We start from the raw sequence: 16,442 nt of genomic DNA, 5'->3' as shown, positions 1-16,442 counted from the left end.
GAGTTGGGATTCAAACCCTGATCTCCAGAGTGGTCCAGTGCTGAAACCAGTACATCATGCTGGTTCTGAAAATAATTCCTGGACTGAGTATATCCTTTATCTTAATTCTGAGTGTATACTAGGAAACTGGTCCTTGATTTTGGGAAAGAATGCAAGATACAAATCCATTTTACAGTAATAATCTTTGCTTAAATGAATAGGACTTTCCTATGAGCCTAACAATATCGTGTTGTTCTCTTTGCGCACGAGAACAAGCACAGTAGCAATTTTAATTAGATGAGCCATCTGGATTGCTATTTTCTTGTTTAATGCAGGTACCATAATGACTTTTATTATAGTGATGAGCGCCAAAACAGGAATTTCACTCAACGCAAAACTGCACAAGGGTCTATTGAGCAATCTGAGTGCTATAGCATGCTTTTGCTTTTTCAGGAAGTGAAAGAAAGATGTTTGTTCTGCCCTAAAGCATAAGGAGGAGCGCTATGGTTACATTTCAGGGGCTAAAAAATATGAGAAATAATTACACAAGCCTGTATCTTCCTTCATTGCTGAGCAGCTTTACCAGGTGACTAGAAGAAAACAAAAAAAAATTGGAGCGACAAAGCTAATTTAATCTATACTTTTAAACCATTGTGACTGGTCTTATGCATTTTGATCTCTGAGGGAAAAGATGAGATTTCCACTCAAGATAGAAGCTGACCAGACTGCCAAGTAACAAGACACACAAGAAACTGACCAGACTGCCAAGTAACAAGACACACAAACAGCCCTGTCCCTGGGTATTATGCTTAATGATAGGACTGGCCTTAATCACACATAGACACCTACATATCAATAGTAGAGGGAAGCTTCTAACTGTATGGAAAGGAAAAGCAGAAATGGGACTGGATGGGTGATAGCCCTTGCTACTGCACATAGAAAAAACAACACATAGAACATGCTGAAGTGCATTTTGGATTCATGACTTAAAACAAATTTCCTTATCCCATTGGGAGAAATGTGCTGAACAGAAGCAGACAAACACAAAAGGAGAACTGTAATTACCATATAGCATATGGTGACACCAAAATCCCCAATACAAAGCTTCAATACAGTAACATGAAAAATACAATGAAAAAGGAACAACTGCTCTCAGACAGAAAGTATCAGTCTGATATCAGTCCCAATGTACGTATCAGAGATATCTACAGATAACAGGCTTCTTGGCACAGAAAAGTCCAGTCATGTCTGACTCTGGGGGTTGGTGCTCATCTCCATTTTCTAAGCCGAAGAGCCGGCGTTGTCCGTAGACACCTCCAAGGTCATGTGGCCAGCCTGACTGCACGGAGCGCCGTTACCTTCCCGCCGGAGTGGTACCTATTGATCTACTCACATTTGCATGTTTGGGACTGCTAGGTTGGCAGGAGCTGGAGCTAACAGCGGCCACTCACGCCACTCCCAGGGTTTGAAACTGGGACCTTTCGGTCTCCAGCTCAGTGCTTTAACGCACGTTGTTACCGGCGCTCCTATCCTTTACTGTATTACAAATGACAAAATCAAGATTTTCTGATTTCTTGATTTCACTGCTGTATGTGGTTGAATCAATGGATGCTGAATCTATGGATATGGAGGTCTGATTGTATCTGCTAGCCAGTAATTGCTTTGGCAGGAGATTTCTCCAGTCCCAGACAGACACACGCTTGACCATATTCTACATTGGGACAGCCTTTGCTATAAAGCTCTTTCCTTTGATACTCCCTGGGCTTCCTTCCTCAAAGGATGGACTCGGGCCGCCAATCCAAGCTCTTTCACGCACTGGATTTGGGCAGCCTGCTAATAAGGGCTGCTGAAGCTTAGAAAGACTAAGGTGGGCTTAGGCTTTGAATCTCTTGGGATGCCTCAGCTGGCTTGGTATGTCTCCAAGTTGGCACAGAAAGGTTGTTGGCATGCAGGGCAGCAGCTGAGGAACATCCCAAAGCTCTCTCTTCGCTGAGACATTCCCATCTTTGGGCATGGCTCCCTCTGGCACTGAGCCCTTGGCTGAGAAACCAGCACTTCTTGCCTTTCCGGCTGCATTTCACACTGGGAGGAGGCGCATGTTCCACTGCATTAGTACCCCCACTCACCCACCCAGACCCTCTTCTTTCCCCAGCTGGATAGGGTCTCTTCCCTACAAGTATTTTTTCTCTGCCTTCCTCTGAAACACACATTTGCAGCTATTGGGTCTTTGCCAACCTGGACAGCTGTAGCCGTTGCTCTTGGGGGACGGAAGGAACAAGATATTTCCTCTCAACGGACTGGTGACAGGAGGCATCTGTTTGCAATCTGTTCTCCAACCACCAAGGATATCCCACCTGGGGTGTTACCAAATTAATTACAAGATGAAACCCTTTTGTCTTTAATAGCATCATGGATGCAGGCTATCCAATCGTCTATGTCTGCGCCTGCTGACATTTACTTGGTTTGATTTTTTGTCCTCCTCCTCTTCATCATCATCATCATTCTCATCATTCTCATCATCCCCATCTTTCCTCTCAAATTAAGACTCAAGGTGACTCACTTTAAAACAAGTACAATATCAAAAAACACAAAAATTAACATTAAAACAGAATGACATTACACTGGCCAACATGCACTTTGGTGCCTCAAATGTTAGCCCTCTTTCTGTGTTTATTTGATCCACTGATTCCATGAATGCCACCAGTTTCTCCCTATCAGTTCTAGTTTTTGATATAGAACATATGCCATATACCAATCCAATGCAATTTTCTCAATCAGAGTCCCAAATAACCCCAGGAACAATCCTGAAAACTAAGATTTCTTTTTGTTGGACTGTGTTTATACACAAAATTCAGACATTTGAAATGAATACTTGAAAAGAATAAAATGCAATAAAATTACCATCATCTAATACAGCACTCCCCCTTACCCATAGATTCAATGTTTCTGGCTTAACTCACACTACACAAAATATCTCCCTCCCTGGAAATATTGGGCCTTTCAAGAACTTCCCATGCAATTCTGTGGAATGGTTCTGGCCCAAATACAGTCAAAATATAGAGTTTGCTATATATTGTCATAGGAGAGCTTGGAACACATCTGCCACAGATACAAGGATCATATGTACCTACTGTTAACATTTCACATCCATCTTCCCTCCAGTTAGCTCATAGCTGTCCTCTGGTACATTTAATTCTCATTGCCACAACCCTGTGAGGGAGAACAGCCTGAGATAGAGAAGGTAGTCTGGCTCAATGACATTTCTTCATGTTTAGGTGAGAGTTTGAACATGAAGGAGCCTCTGGTGGCACAGTGTGTTAAAGCGCTGAGCTGCTGAACTTGCAGACCAAAAGGTCCCAGGTTCAAATCCAGGGAGCGGAGTGAGTGCCCACTGTTAGCTCCAGCTTCTGCCAACCTAGCAGTTTGAAAACATGCAAATGTGAGTAGATCAACAGGTACCACTCTGGTGGGAAGGTAACGGCATTCCATGCAGTCATGCCGGCCACATGCCGGTCGGACACGACTGGACTTAACGTCAGGGGAAACCTTTACCTTTACCTTGATCTCCCAAGTCCCAGTCCCCAAGCACTTTTGGTCCCAAGCATTTTGGATAAACACTTGTAGTACTTACATAATACTAAGTAAGAGTATTAAGAGTATGCAGAACAGCATTGCTTGACACCAACTCATAAGCCTTAGTCAAGATGGCAGTTTTCTAGTTTTAAGTTGTCACAGGGGCCAATTGAGGTTTTGGTTTTTTTTGTAGTCGTTTTTTTTTTTGTGTGTGTGCATGTTTCTGGTGGTGTGATGTTTGTAGTAGGAACCTAGGTTGGAAAGAAGCTGTTAATCTTCCTTCCTAATGGAACCATAAACCACTTTATTTTACTTAGAATATAATTTGTAGAGAAAATTATGATTGATGATTAGCCTAATTAAATGATAGGAAACTGATTAAATCTAAGTGGGCTGCTCCCCTATTTGACCTTGCCTTACTTTCCGCTTAGTGCTCTGTCATATTTTTTAAGTGATCAGGTGCAAATGTTTTTGGAGTGTGGCTGAAAGAAGCCTACAGGACATTCTCCATCTCCTTTCTTCTTGTCAGTTTTTTTTTATGTTTTCACAAAACTACTGAAAATGAATTGTAACTGAAAAGAATCTGTGTATTTATTTATTTATTTACATCACTTTTACCCCGCCTTTCTCTCCGAGGAGAGTCAAAGCGGCTTACAGTAAATAGGCAAAAATTCAATGCCTAAAAACAATGTAAAAACAACAATTCATATAAAACATCTATTTAGGATGACATATATGTGGAATGCAAATGAGGGAATATTTTATTGTGCTATTCAGGATGATATGGATGGGAAATTAATTCATCTGGCATATGCCAGGAGGTCCTGCTCCAGTCATTTACAATGACATTTCCCCTTTTCCAGGAACAGATTACATCATGGACAATATTCTAAATTGGAACTCAATGGACACTTGCGCCAGAGGTATTAGGCTCATTAACTGAGGACTCATGACCCATTTATCCAGACGATAGAACTCATGGGACCAAATGGCCCCTCTTCATTCGTCCCAGAGTTGGGACATGGTAATTCCCGCAAGTCATTTTGTGTCCAGCATCTCATCCTGTCCCCTGTCAGCCATTGGAGAACGGAAATCTGCATTGGAAGCAGGGAATGCTCTCTGATTGGCTGGCGGGAGCTGCAGTCCCACCTCCCAAAGGGAATCCTCACAGCGGGCCATGATGTCAAGGCCGGCTCTGCCAATCAGTGTGAAACCGGCTCCAGTTGGGGCATGAGCAGGAAATACAAAGAATTTCACTGTGTAAAAATATATGCTTTTGCCTATGTCAAACTGCCCTAGTTCCTTTGGAGGGAGAGGGCAGGTTATAAATAAAGTTTTTTTTTTTATTTATAAATATGTCGGCTTCCTTATGTGGCTTACCACAAGCTGTCATCCTTTCCATCAAAATACCCTGATGGCTTTCTTCTTCAACTGGTGAGATCTTTTGATTAGGAAACAGTGAGATTATAGCTTATTGGTCACGGATCCACAGGCGGCCTATGGCCAGTGCCGGTCATCCACTTAATAGGTTTTGGTATCCGATTTCGCTACCTTAAGTCCGGACCTCACTATCTGTGACTACCCTAAATTGCTCGATTTCATTTCTTACTGTGAAAAAAAATGCACGAAGGGCAGTGAAACAGGTGAACTGCTCAGTGTCTTCCAGTTGCTAACACTGGGAGTCATCTGGAATGAACAGCACCCCACACTCCTACCTTGAAAAGGACATAAAAATGGCTATCATTGTTGCCTATCAAAGAACAGTTAATCCTACATATACAAGTATTCTGCATTCTTGGACTCAGTTGTTCTTGGTTTGAAAATACGTTTTAAAAGTCAAAAACGAAACTTTGATATTGCCATTTTATATTGGTGTCTCCATTAAACTGTACCACTTAATGTAATAGAACTTGAACATCCTCAGAGCTTAGCCACAATGGATCCTGGGACCAAACCCCAGTGGATACTGTATAAATATTGTATTTCATTATCCTGTTTTGCTCTTGAGATAGAGAATTAGGCAGGGAATATTGCCACAGACATTCGGAGTATTGAGATTTATGACAGATACTCATAATATGCTGTTGTGGCAAAAGTAACAAGATTCCTATACAGTAGAGTCTCGCTTATCCAACATAAACTAGCCAGCAGAATGTTGGATAAGCAAAATTTGCATAATAAGGGGGGAATAAGGAAAAGCCTATTAAATGTCAAATTACAGTATGATTTTATAAATTGAGCACCAAAACATCATGTTTTACAACAAACTGATAGAAAAAGCAGTTGAATACATGGCAACGTTATGTAGCAATTACTGTATTTACGAATTTATCACCAAAACATCGTAATGTATTGAAAATATTGACTACAAAAACATTGACTACTAAAAGGCAGACTGCACTGGATAATACAGAATGTTGGATATGCAAAGGTTGGATAAGCGAGACTCTACTGTACCCCATAAAAAGGTAAAGGTAAAGGTTTCCCCTGACGTTAAGTCCTGTCGTGACTGACTCTGGGGGTTGGTGCTCATCTCCATTTCTAAGCCGAAGAGCCGGCGTTGTCCTTAGACATCTCCAGGTCATGTGGCCGGCATGACTGCATGGAGCACTGTTACCTTCCCGCCAGATTGATCTACCTATTGATCTACTCACATTTGTATGTTTTCGAAGTGCTAGGTTGGCAGGAGCTGGGGCTAACAGCAGGCGCTCATTCTGCTCTCGGGATTTGAACCTGGGACCTTTTGGTCCGCCAATTCAGCAGCTCAGCGCTTTAACACACTGTGTCACCAGGGGCCCCATAGCAACCTAAAAAAAGCCCACTGGTAAACAGAAGCATTTTTCTTAAATCAGAGTGAGAATAACCAAAACATTTAAAATACATTATTGGGGTTTTTTTCCCAATTGCCTTTGGTTGTTTTACATTCCTAAAAAGAGAATGTCACTGCAAGCTTTCCTTACAAGGATTGCTGAGATAAAAGATAAATGTGGATTTATAAAAAAAAACCCAACATTTTCAATCTACAAAGAAAGCCAGCCAAAACCACTTCATGCTTCTAATTCTGAAGAAAAGAAAACATAGCTTCATTCCCCAATAAACCCTCAGAAGCTGCATTCCTTCATGTGCCTCTAACCTCGCTTCCTTTTGCCTGGTGGAGTTTCAGATCCAGAGCATGCAAAACGGTTTTTCTTCTCGCAAAGAGCACTTTCCGGGGTGACACCTCTTTCTCAGATTCTCTCTCAGCCCTGCAAGGCATGGGTTAATAGCAATTATGCCTTGCCATCTAAGGGCAACAGAAACCTGACCCCGTCAAAAGCCATAAAAGTCCATTTTCAGGAGGGAAAAAGAGGCCTGTGATTTATGCCTCTTCTCATAAATAACAGTGTTGGGTGAATTAAAGGATTAGGGGAAAGGGAAGCTATTTGGGGACGATGGTTCCAAAGAGAGAACAGGACTCTGGGCCTATACTTACCAAAGAGTAGTTGGCATTTGAATAAATATTTTGAATGCCAACTGCAAGATGGTAAAACGTGCGACAGAAAGTTATATTTCTCTTCTGCACCCCATTCTTCTTCTTAAAAATATCCTATTTGGAAAGTGTTGTCGAAGGCTTTCATGGCCGGGATCAGAGGGTTGTTGTATGTTTTTCGGGCTGTATAGCCATGTTCCAGAAGTATTCTCTCCTGACATTTCGCCCACATCTATGGCAGGCATCCTCAGAGGAGGATACCTGCCATAGATGTGGGCGAAACGTCAGGAGAGAATACTTCTGGAACATGGCCATACAGCCCGAAAAACATACAACAACCCTATTTGGAAAGATTTCTTAAATCTACATCACCCTCTCTATGAGGAGAGAACTGGCAATGGAAATGATTCCATACTAAGTTTTTTAAAAGATATTCAAGCCTGCATTCATCTTCCTTAAGAAGGAAGAAGAAGATCCAAGCAAATCCATGCCATCCATATATCTGCAGGGGATACATTCCCAGACTTTACATGGATATGAGAAACCACTGATATTATCAAACCCTATTATTTTCAGTTGAGTGAATGGCAGGGATCAAAAAGAAGGTAGAGCTTGTATAAGAGGCCCTAAGTGAATTAGCAGAGGAGTCCCCGGTGGCGCAATGGGTTAAACCAGGGGTCCTCAAACTTTTTAAGTGGAGGGCCGATTCACAGTCCCTCAGACTGTTGGGGGGCCGGACTAGGATGAAATAATCCAAAATTAGGATTGTTGTTGTTGTATGCCTTCAAGTCATTTCAGACTTAGGTCAACCCTAAGTCTAAAGTTTAGGACAGAGGCCAGGTCAGTGACCTTGGGGGGGCCGCATCCGGCCCATGGGCCTTAGTTTAGGATGATCTAAGCCCTGAACGGTTTGGGACCATCCTACCTCCGTGACCGCATCTCTGTCTACGAACCCACGCGTTCACTTCGGTCATCTGGAGAGGCCCTGCTCGTGATCCCGCCTGTGTCGCAAGCGCGGTTGGTGGGGACACGAGACAGGGCCTTCTCTGTGGTGGCCCCCCGACTCTGGAACACCCTCCCCAAGGATCTCAGACAGGCCCCTACATTGGCAGTCTTCAGAAAGAACTTGAAGACCTGGCTGTTCCAATGTGCCTTCCCAGATTAATAGGAAATCTCCAATACCAAGTCCCATAAGCACTTTATTAGAATTAAGATCGCATATCGCACTCTGCACTTGCCTTATAAGCCTTATATATCACCTGTCACATCAGCACTTTTAATCTTGTACCCGTTACTCTGGCCCGGCCCAGTTCTATTGTGTTTTAGCATATTGTTTTGCTTGTGGTTTATACTGTTTTAATTCTTTTAATTTGCCTTTGTTTGTATTGTGATATTGTGTGTTGAGGCCTTGGCCTTTGTAAGCCGCATCGAGTCCTTCGGGAGATGCTAGCGGGGTACAAATAAAGTTTAATAATAATAATAATAATAATAATAATAATCTCATAAGACCATAGGTAAGCAAAGAGACCTCCAAAGACCAGGTAGACTTAGGTCAACCCTAAGTCTAAAGTTTAGGACAGGGGCCAGGTAAATGACCTTTGAGGGCCGCATCTGGCCCCCGGGCCTTAGTTTGGGGACCCCTGGGTTAAACCCTTGTGCCGGCAGGACTGCTGACTTGAAAGTTGTGTTGCTGACCTGAAGGTCGGTGGTTCGAATCCGGGGAGAGTGTGGATGAGCTCCCTCTGTCAGCTCCAGCTCCATGCGGGGACATGAGAGAAGCCTCCCACAAGGATGGTAAAACATCAAACATCCGGGTGTCCCCTGGGCAATGTCCTTGCAGACGGCCAATTCTCTCACACCAGAAGTGACTTGCAATTTCTCAAGCTGCTGCTGACACGAAAAAAAGTGAATAAGCAAAACTATGGATAAGTAAACCCACATTCTATAGATATGTGTTTATTTGAGTTGATATTTCTAGCTAACAGAAAATCACATTGAGGAAAAAGCACATTGGGCAACCCTTCCTGCTTTCTTGTAAGTAATTAAGCAGTGCAAACAAGTACACATTCTCACATATAGCATAATGTGATGGACCTTATCACACTAGAGCTTAAAGTGTAGCTCAAGAGTTTACATCCCACTTTAAATTCGCCCATTGAACTCTGGGGTTTGTAGTTTAGGTCTTTCTCACCCTTTAAACATTCTAATTGTGTGTATATATGTGTGTTCATTCTTTCAAGTCACTTGAAACCCTGTGCATTTCATAGGTCTTTCTTATATTCTGAAATATAGCCTGCAGCGGTAGCCTCTCATCCAAATACTAACAAGGGCTACCCTGTTTCCCTGAAAATAAGACAGGGTCTTATATTAATTTTTGCTCCCAAAGATGCACTAGGTCTTATTTTCAGGGGATGTCTTATTTTTCCATGAAGAAGAGCTCACATTTATTGTTGAACAACAAAATGAACATTTATTATATACTGTAAAGTAGTTGTCATCACAAACCAGAATAACCAGACAAACTATGAATCCTATCAAGAATTTCTTGTTACTACCATTATTTACATGTACAACAATCTATGGTACCTCTTGCAATTTAGGTTTCACAAGGTTTCCACGCTGATTTCTCTCTATGTAGTCATGAATGATGAATAATATAATATACTATAATAATAATATGATAATATAATAATAATATAATGATACTAGCTGTGCCCGGCCACGCGTTGCTGTGGTGAAGTCTGGTGGTCTGGGAAATAAAGTATTGAGGAATTGGTGGTAGTTAAGGTCAAGGGTAAAGGTTTTCCCCAGACATTAAGTCCAGTCGTGTCTTACTCTGGGGGTTGGTGCTCATCTCCATTTCTAAGCCGAAGAGCCGGCGTTGTCCGTAGACTCCTCCAAGGTCATGTGGGATGACTACATGGAGCGGTGTTACCTTCCCGCCGGAGCAGTACCTATTGATGCACTCACATTTGCATGTTTTTGAACTTCTGGGTTGGCAGAAGCTGGGGCTAACAGTAAAGGCTCACTCTGGTCTCCCAATTCAAACCTGCGGCCTTTCAGTCCAGAAGTTCAGCAGCTCAGCGCTTTAACACGCTGCGCCATCAGGGGATATTATTTCCTAAAGGTTGTGAATACATAATATTTCTGATTGGGTTTTTTGTTTGTTGCAGGCAAGTATGAATGCTGCAATTAGGAAAAATGATTAGGATGTAATGGCCTTGCAGCTTTAAAGCCTGGCTGTTTCCTCCCTGAGTGAATTTTTTGTGGGGAGGTGTTAGCTGGCCCTGATTGTTTCCTGTCTGGAATTCCCTTGTTTTCAGAGTGGTGTTGTTTGCGATATTTTATGTGCTTCTACTGTCTGTGGCCCTGAGAAAACAGAGGATTTGCCAGACTTTGATTATGGGAATACTTTGTTGGGAGGTGTTAGCTGGCCCTAATTGTTTCCTGTGTGGAATTCCCCTGTTTATTTACTGTCCTGGTTTTAGAGATTATATTGTTCTGCATTATTCTATCCCAGTAATTATTTCATATTAAAGAAGAATCTCACTTATCCAACATTCGCTTATACAATGTTCTGGATTATCCAACGCAGTCTGCCTTTTCATAATCAATGTTTTTGTAGTCAGTGTTTTAAATTCATTGTGATATTTTAGTGGTAAATTTGTAAATACAATACAGTAGAGTCTCACTTATCCAACATAAATGGGCCGGCAGAATGTTGGATAAGCGAATATGTTGGATAATAAGGAGGGATTAAGGATAAGCCTATTAAACATCAAATTAAGTTATGATTTCACAAATTAAGCACCAAAACATCATGTTAGACAACAAATTTGGAAGAAAAAGTAGTTCAGTACACAGTAATTCTATGTAGAAATTACTGGATTTATGAATTTAGCACCAAAATATCACGATATATTGAAAGCATTGACTCCAAAAATGCGTTGGATAATCCAGAACGTTGGATAAGCGAGTGTTGGCTAAGTGAGACTCTACTGTAAATACTACATAGCATTACTGCGCATGGAACTACTTTTTCTGTCAAATTTGTTGTATAATATGATGTTTTGGTGCTTAATTTGTATAACGATTACCTAATTTGATGTTTAATTGGCTTTTCCTGAATCCCTTCTTATTATCCAACATATTCACTTATCCTGCCGGCCTGTTTACGTTGGATAAGTGAGACTCTACTGTATATTTCTAATCTTATATTATCTGCTCAGAACTGGATTATCTGAGGCCCCTTCTTCACAGCTGTATAAAATGCACACTGAAGTGGATTATATGGTAGTGCGGAGTCAAGATAATCCAGTGCAAAGCAGATAATATAAGATTATAAATGGGTTATATAGCTGTGTGGAAGGGCCTTGAGTCTACACTGCCATATAATCCAGTGCAAATTAGATAATCTGTGGAAGAAGTCTAAGTGAGGCCTAAATCTGCCTGTCCCCTAACTGAAACCTGGCTGTCCCTTGGCTGGTTGCTAGGCAACCAAGTGGGCAGAGATTAGCCCTCTAAACTGGCAGCAATTGGATAAAAAAATTATTGCTCTCCCTCTAATTAGGACTTTATTTTTCTTTTCTTTTTGTTGAATCAACCTTGAGGCGTGGATGATGGGTTGTGTTGTCAAATTTTGAGGTTGGGGGGCCTGTACTTTTGTTGTTTTGTGAATTGCCGTGATGCCGTCACTCTTTTATATATATAGATACAATATATTAATGAGATAATATAATATAGGATATAATAATAACAGAAAATGATAATAATATGGTATTAATAGGATAATATAATAATGGGATATAATAACAGAATAGCATAATAATATAATAATAATAGGATAATATAATAGAATAATAGAATGGAATAGAATGATATAAAATATATTAATAGGATAATATAAAATGGAATATAATAATAATAACAGAATATGCTAATAATAATAAAATAATAATATGATAATATAATAGAATAATATTATAGAATATAATGATATAAAATATATTAATAGGGTAATATAAAATGGAATTTAATAATAACAGAATAATAATATAATAATATGAAAATATAATAGAATAATAATATAATGATATAATAATAATAGAAAAATATAATATAATTATTTAAAATATATTAATAGGATAATATAATAATGGGATATAATAATAGTAACAGAATATGATGATAGTAATATGGCAATAGAATAATAGTATAAAATAATCAGTTTCATGGCATAGGATAGGAAGATGAGAGGAGAATCCCAATGCGTCCTGTACCTTTAAGGAGCGAAGCCTTGGGGAGGAGTGGAAAGCCCTCTTCCTTCCCTCCCTCCCACCCTCCCTTGCCCTGGCTCCAGGAGCCAATCAGAAGCCTCTGGGAAGCAAGGCAGCATGGCCAGGAGGGAGACGGAAGGAAGGAAGAAACGGCAGCAGCCACGGAAGGTTCTTCAAGCCTCGGCAGGGGGACAGGCAAGGAAAGGTAAGGCAGGGAGGGAGGGAGGCACAGAAAGCAAGCACTTTCCCTCCCTCCCTCCGTGTATGAATGAGTGCTGCTTTAGCCCTGCAGCCATGCTTCCCAATGGAACTCTGCTGCAGCCTCAGTTGCTAGGTCTTACTTTCAGGGGAGGCCTTATATTTGGCAATCCCCCCAAACCCCTGCTAGGTCTTATTCTTTGGGGAGGTCTTATTTTCGGGGAAACACGGTAAGTCTTTACCTCTGTTTATGTACTGTCTGTCCTTGTTACCGTATATACTCGAGTATAAGCCAACCCAAATATAAGCTGAGGCACCTAATTTTACCACAAAAAAACTGGGAAAACATTGACTCAAGTATAAGCCGAGGGTGGTGAATTTCAGAAATAAAAATAGATACCAATAAAATTACATTAATTGAGGCATCAGTAGGTTAAATGTTTTTAAATAGTTACATAAAGCTCAAATTTAAGATAAGACTGTCCAACTCTGATCAAATCATTATTCTCATTTTCTTCAATGTAAATGTGTTTATGTATCCTTTTAATAATAATAGAGTAAAATAATATATGTAATAATAATAATAAATACAGGAAAATAATACATGTAATAATAAATAGAGTAAAATAATAAATGTATTAATAATAATAATAAAAATAGAGTAAATGTAATAGTAGCAACAATAATAGAGAAAAAATAAATGTATTAATACCAAAAATAATAGAGAAAAATAATAAATGTACCATATATTCTCGAGTATAAGCTGACCCAAATATAAGCCAACCAGGACCCTCACCCGAGTATAAGTCAAGGGGAGCTTTTTCAGTCTTAAAAAAAGGGCTGAAAAACTAGGCTTATACTCGAGTATATACAGTAATTGTATAACGACATTGAATGTTTGCTGGATATGTGTTCTGTAATCCGCCCTGAATCCCCTCAGTGAGATAGAGCAGAATATAAATAAAGTATATTATTGCTTAATTTCCAAACTCAAGCTACTTTATTTCTACTCTCTGGGACCAAACCTGAGTATGCCATACTGCCCATCTTGTTGTTGTTTGCCTTCAAATCATTTCCAACTGATGGTGTCACTAAGGTGAACCTTTCATGGGATTTCTGGACCTTAGAGCATGTGACTAAGGTCAACCAGTGAGTTTCTATGACTGATCAAGGAATAAAATCCTGGTCTTCAGAGTCATAGGCTCCTTCTACACTGCCATATAAATCCAGATTATCTGCTTTGATAATCTGGATTATATAGCAGTGTAGAAGGGGGCATAGTCCCAACACTCAGAACATAATATTACACTGCCTCTTTACTGCCACAAAGCCCATCTACTGTCTGCCTTCTGCTCACATGCAGCCAGAGCAGTGCTTCTTAGAATATCTAATAAGGCCGCAGTTTTTTCTTTTAATGTGCCAGGGACTGGTACCATATTGGTGCCCTTTGGCTACGACTGGTTCTTTCCTGGAAATTCTCTGCTAACCAGTCATGTATTGCTTAACAGATCAGCACTGCTCCAGGGACCATTATTTTGAGTCACACTGCAGTAGAAAAGAAATACTCTGCTTTAGGGTGCATCTACACTATAGAATTAGTGCAATTTGACACCACTTTAACTGCCATTTCGCAATGCTATGAAATCATGAGAGGCATCATTTTCTAGGTTTTGGCCTTCTCTGCCAAAGAGTACTGGTGCCTAACCAAAGTACAAATCTCAGGATTCTATATGGCAATTAAAGTGGTGTCAAACTATGTTAAATCTACAGTGTAGATGCAACTTTGATGGTGTGCCACCACATCACTTATAGTCAATATGTGGATTAGAGACTTGGGGCAAGGAGCAATCTTGGTGCACCCCTTATAGCACAGTGCCATGATACAAATTATGTTGAAATGAGTAAAGCTGCACAAGACAAGCTCACTTTCTGCTCTCGATGCTTTGGAGCCCAAGACGGCAACACCACTTCCATTCCATTCCACTATGTAACATAATATTTGTTCCTGGGTTATAAATATCATTTCCTAATTGGTTCTGTCATAAAAACACAGACAAACTTTATAGAATTGCAAAAAACTTTGTTTTTGCAGGACATCCTGAGGCACATTTTGCTATCGTTTTTCAATAAATATTTCATCAATTCTTAACCAGTTTCTTAATTCTTAACAGTTTGTGGCAGCCACAAAACGAAGTTTCTGGATTATAACAACTCCTTTCAGAGTAAGTGCTGCACAATTAAACAAGAAATAACACGTTAAAACCAGGAATAGATTTTTTTTTTTCCAAATTTTGTTACATAGTGTTATTCTTCCCTGGTTTGAGAGAGACACCATGTGGCAACCAGGTAGAACAGACACATTATTTTCTTCCGAAATCAATTGGTGTTTATTTATAGCCTTCATTCTGTTGCCATGCAATGAAAGAAATGCATGGGAAGGATGCATACCAAAAAAGCCATGAATGACTGAGCAATAATATAGTCAAGTATGGCAGGAAGTGCTATCCAGAAATCATGGGTTAGCCCCTAAGGAAGAGCCAGCATGGTGTGGTTTGAGCATTGAGCTGTAATTCTGGAGACCATGGTTTGAGTTCCTGCTTGACCATGGAAACCTGCTGGGTGATGTTTGGGCTAGTCAGACTCTCTCAGCCTCAAAAGAAGTCAAGAACTCCCCCACTCCCGAGCAAATCTCACTGAAAAAGCCCTGTGATGAGTTTGCCTTATGGTTGCCATAAGTTGGAATTGACTTGAGGACATACAACCATGGCTCAAATGAGTTGAAAGCTCATTGAAAGGATATCATAAGGAAGAGGGAGCAGGCTCGGTGCAATTGGTTCAAATGATAGGAAAGGAGATTCTACCTGAACATTAGGAAGAACTTCCTAACAGTGAGAACTGTTCAACACTGGAACTCTCTGACTCGGAGTGTGGTGGAGGCTCCTTCCTTGGAGGCTTTTAAGCAGAGGCTGCATGGCCATCTATTAGGGGTGCTTTGATTGTGCTTTTCCTGCATGGCAGGAGGTTGGACTTGATGGCCCATGTGGTCTCTTCCAACTCAACTATACTATTATTCTATTTGCTTCCGTGGTGGCACTGCAGTTCCAGGAAAAATTTTGCTGTTGCTGAGCTATGTATCCATAGAATAAATTAAGATCAAGGGTGCATCTATGAAGTGGAGATCAAAGATTTGGGGGTCTCTTTCTGGCAATGGAGACCCACGTTGGATCCGGCAAGGAGGGTTGTACAACACCTGGTAGAGCTCACGAGAAGCAAATGAAAATTTCCCTATTCCCAATAAAAGGCTCACCAAGTTTAGAAGCAGAGGTCACTGAGTTTTATTCTGTCCAGCTGGATAAGGATGATGGCAGCAATAAGTTGCAAAAAGAACCAGCATGCCATTTCATTTTAAAAAATCCACATTTTATACTTTTTATTTTTGAATTTCCTGCTCCCGCCCACCCAGCTGGCTCCTCACTGATTAGACAAGGGAGCCCCTGATGTCAGGAGGCAAGAGGGGCGGTCTGGGAGGATCACGCACTTCATCCAATGGGAGCGCGAGTCCCGTCTGTGATGTCACTCCCTCACTGGCCAATGGAGGAGATGGAGGCATGGCAACAGGGAGGACAAGAAGCAAACATATGTTAATGACAGGATTATGAGTGACTCTATTGCGAGTCCTTTGTCAAGTGATCTGGAGAAAGCCTTCGGGCTCTCAAACTGGATCTGGCTATGGATTCATTGATTGATTTAACAAGTCTCATTAATGAGAGTCTGACGCATACTGGCAAAAACCGTGATGGGATTATGAATAATTCAGAGTAGGTGGCTTTTGTCTGGTCACCAGTAGCTTATTCTTGTTTCCCTCACAGGAAGAATTAACCTTTTATAATGAGTGATTTAGAATGTCCAAAGGTTTTCTCTTTCTCAGATGGTCTGGCCTTTGCCCT

This window comes from Anolis carolinensis, chromosome 2 (assembly GCF_035594765.1).
Source record: "Anolis carolinensis isolate JA03-04 chromosome 2, rAnoCar3.1.pri, whole genome shotgun sequence".
Classification (NCBI taxonomy): domain Eukaryota; kingdom Metazoa; phylum Chordata; class Lepidosauria; order Squamata; family Dactyloidae; genus Anolis; species Anolis carolinensis.
The sequence above is the reverse complement of the archived record's forward strand: the minus strand, read 5'-3'. Positions refer to the sequence as shown.